Source organism: Hyaena hyaena, unplaced genomic scaffold (genome assembly GCF_003009895.1).
Source record: "Hyaena hyaena isolate Hyena2069 unplaced genomic scaffold, ASM300989v1 scaffold_388, whole genome shotgun sequence".
Taxonomy (NCBI): Eukaryota; Metazoa; Chordata; class Mammalia; order Carnivora; family Hyaenidae; genus Hyaena; species Hyaena hyaena.
In genome coordinates this window covers 1,366,811-1,371,090 of record NW_024081021.1, presented here as the reverse complement: position 1 = coordinate 1,371,090, position 4,280 = coordinate 1,366,811, and the positions used below count along the sequence as shown (strand labels likewise).

The 4,280-nt window shown below is 37.7% G+C and overlaps 1 pseudogene; it reads left to right on the top strand.

The window, feature by feature from the left end:
- Positions 1–2,538: 2,538 nt before the first annotated feature.
- Positions 2,539–3,738, top strand: LOC120244617 (annotated as a pseudogene).
- Positions 3,739–4,280: the final 542 nt, after the last annotated feature.

Sequence of the window (4,280 nt, the reverse complement as noted above, 5' to 3'; positions counted from 1 at the left end):
TATTAAGAAAACATATCTCAGCACCTATAATGAAAGTGACCTAATTGCAGGAAGAGACAATGAACTGGTTAAAAAGAGTTTCTTTCGGGGCACCTGGGTGGCTCAGTTGGTTAAGCATCCGACTTCGGCTTAGGGCATGATCTCATGGTTCATGGGGTCAAGCCCCGCGTCAGGCTCTGTGCTGTCAGCTAGCGCAGAGCCTGGAGCCTGCTTCAGATTCTGTATCTCCCTCTCTCTCTGACCCTCCCCTGCTCATGCTGTCTCTCTCTCTCTCTCTCTCAAAAAAAAATAAAACATTAAAAAAATTTTTTTTAAGTTTCTTTCTTTGTTTTTACATAACAGCTATAAAATAATTACTAGAAAGTAAAATTCAGTCACGTTTCTTCACTGAAGATCAATTCTATAAGAGGGTTAGTGTTACTGAAATCAAAGCACTAACTATTTAGTGACACCAAATTCTCTGATGAGTAAGCCTCTGTAGAATGTTTACATTTTTTAAACAAGAGCAGTAGTTCAGATTTCTTAAGTACCTATTTATATGCATCATGTGAAACTGGAAACCATATGTATTTCATTACATTATAATGAATCATTGCCACCAAGCCAACAGGAAGGAACAAAAAAAGCCAAGAAACAATGTCATTTTTTTTTTCAGAGGTAACTGAATGCTAGACATTTTTTTAAATATAGCAGCATTTTCTTTCTACAGAATAGACAAGAATGCCAACACATAGGGGCACCTGGGTGGCTTAGTCGGTTGAGCGTCCGACTTTCGCTTAGGTCATGATCTCATGGTTCGTGGGTTCGAGCCCCGCGTCGGGCTCTGTGCTGACTGCCAGCTCAGAGCCTGGAGCCTGTTTCAGTCTGTGACTCCCTCTCACTCTGATCCTCCCCTGCTCACGCTGTCTCTCTCTCTCCTAGAAATAAATAAAACATTAAAAAAAAAAAAAGAATGCCAACACATAGAGGTGCGGGTATATGTATATGTATAATATATAGCATGTAATTATATACACACAGGCATTCATGTGTAGATATACACATAGGAATGAACACATATGATTAAAACCCAAAGCAAATACATTGCTCTCGTTTCTCTCAGAAAAAAAAAAAAATCTGTATCTTAAAGTTGAATTTAAAAAACATTATAAAAAATCATCGTTACACACTATATCTGATCTATATCTAGTATGTGGTTGAGTGTCTATTTCTGCATCAAGTATGATTTTTCTTACAAGAGTTAAATTTTCTTCCAAGTTTAATACATCACAAAGGTGATCACATATATTTCCTACATAAAATTTCCTTTCCTGAGAGAAAACTTCTGGGAATGAAAGACAAACTAAGAAACAATAAACCAATTGATTTAAAAATCAACAACCCTTAAAATGAGCTCTTAAATGTGAGACTCTTTTTAATCTTGGTAAATTACTGCGTTGTAACTGATCCTTTTGCATAGTGCTTATTAATGTAGAAGTGTGTGACAGTGTAATCACTTTCAGTCCTGCAAGTTATTTGCAATAAAATTAGATTCTGTTTTCATTTCCGTTTTGCTTTTTTTTTTTCAAATTAAAAAAAATTCCTTATCCTTATCTCCACATCTCCTTTCATTCTGGTAACATCTGTAGATCTCTAATACTTGGCATATGCTTCCTCAGGCAAATATATCCCATATAAAATCTATGTAAAGGAAGGGACCTCTTGAACCCCCTCCCTGTCTTACATGATTTGAAAAATAAACTCAGGGCTCAGTGGTATGCATATATGGCCACAAACATTTTTTTTTTAATTTTAAGAGAAATCAACATTTTGAGTTGATTCTACTTAAGCTACAGAATCATGGAGTTTTAGGCAACAGCTCCTCTTTTTACCTCAGAGATTAAGTGACTTGCTCAACATCACATAGCTCAGCAAACAGAAGGCTTGCACCAGATTTCGAGTCCCTTTCCCAGGTGGGTAATCCCCAGTGTGTATGGATCTTTATTGAAGAGAAAATGAGAATCAGCACTCTAAAATATCATTCTGCTCCATAGGATCCCAGGCTATTCTAGCCCTGTTCTAAACAAATAGAAATTTGTAGCTTTGATAAGCAAAGCCAAATTTTCAAATAAGGGGATAAGGCAAATGTAGCAGCATAGGAAGTATGTGTGCTAAAAAAAGAATGTGCCTCTTCTTATCTCAGAAATACTTCATATACATTTTCTTAACTTGAGAAGTCAAGCTAAATTTGATTAAGCACATTTTTACATATCACATGAGCCCACCACTAGTATAGAAGGGAGTGGAAACCAAAAGAAATGCCACAGATTTCATGGTGTGATTCAGTTTCCTTCCAAATGACACTTCCTTTGAAAAGGCATATATTTGGAATTTGCCTTTTGGAAAATGCTTCTTTTCAATTTTCAAATATAATTCTGGTGTAATTAATCTAATCTGCATTTCAAAGCTTCTTGAGCTGAGCTCTTTACCAAGCACGTGATCTCTGTTTATGGACCAGAATGAAGAACAATATACTGAACACGGTCCAGAATGGTCAACATGGTAGGAGCCGTGACAGAGCCTGCAAACATCATCAAAGGCATAGTCTTTCCACCTGTTTACCCTTGTTCTGTCTATGTTCAGGGGCCCAAAAGACATTTTGCTGCTGCTACAAATCCTGCAAAATAAATAGAAAAGGTGCCAAGAAAAAGCATCAGATGAGAAAACAGATGAGATAGAAAATAAAGTCATGCCCCTTTATGGAAGGTGAACCTGAGGATGAGGTGTACTTAAAACACTTCTTTCCAAGGCAACTGTACGAGATAGAAACAGTTAATTGCTTACTTAAGAAATTTTAAATTCTGGACTTTACGAATCAAAAGCAAAGTGTTTATCTTGACTTGACACTGGACAAGGCACTGGGGGAGAAGAAAAATGTGGAGCCATTGGCCAGTGGTCTTAGTTCTTCATATGCTCATTTGTTTGAGGAATCAATAAAGTTGCCATACTTACAGGAAATGCATCAGAGATTAAAATAGCAGAAGAAAATGGAGCTGCTGTTTGAGGAGGAACTAATCTGATGCAGAAGATTTTGCATGATGAAATTCAATCAGACTTTTATGTAGCTGTTCCGGAAATAATGCCCAAGCTTAATCCACTGAAGAAGAAACTGGGGGGTAGTGGTGGGGGGGGGGGGCGGCAGACTTCTAAAGCTTACTTGGAATTCTATTGCCTGTGACATCCCAAAAGCTCTTGAATTATTTAAAACTGGACATGAAATTAAGGTAGATGTGGGGTGCCTGGGTGGCTTAGTAGGTTAAGCGTCTGACTTTCGCTTAGGTCATGATCTCGCGGTTCGTGGGTTCTAGCCCTGCGTCGGGCTCTGTGCTGACTGCCAGCTCAGAGCCTGGAGCCTGTTTCAGTCTGTGACTCCCTCTCTCTCTGACCCTCCCCTGCTCATGCTGTCTCTCTCTCTCCTAGCAATAAATAAAAAAACATTAAAAATTTTTAAAAAAAGAAATTAAGGTAGATGAAGAAAGGGAGAGAACTTTTTCTAGACCAAAATAGCTACCCTAGATATGTCAAGTGACCAGATAGCTGCTGATCTGCAAGTAGTTATTCTGTAACAGATGCAGGCACAGACTGCAGAATCTAGGACCCTTTGTGACACACACTTTCCCTGGAAGTTTGTTACTAAATGTTGAGCCATTGTTGCCTAAAGTAGTAGAAACCAAAAAAAGTAACAATGGAATTGCCTAGAAGTGTTGCACTGTGAAAGTTTTAGTCAGTGGATTAAGAAGCAACAGAAAAACTTACAAAACAGTATAATTTAGTGTCTTGTTATTTTATTTATTTATTTATTTATTTATTTATTTATTTATTGAGAGAGATCACACACCCGAGCAAGGGAGGGGTAGAGGGAGAGGGAGAATCTTAAGCAGGCTCCATGTTCAGCACAGAGTCAGTCCAATGGGGGCTCGATCTCACCACAGTGAGGTCATGACCTGAGCCAAAATCAGGAGTAGGATGCTTAACTGACTAAGCCACCCAGGGGCCCCAGCGTCTTGTTATTTCTTGATCAGCATACCTAAAAATGAATTTTAAGGCTGGAAAATCTTATACGACTTGCAAAAGTAAGACAATAAAATGTTCTCTGTGTCCGAAAAAAAAAAAAAAAGCAGTGTCTTAAATTATTAGGTAAGTTTTGTTGTTTTCTTCAAATATTTACCTGAATTATTTGAGCTTTGTACAGATGGAACTTAAAATTTTCAAATTCCTTGCAATATTTTATTATTTAAGGT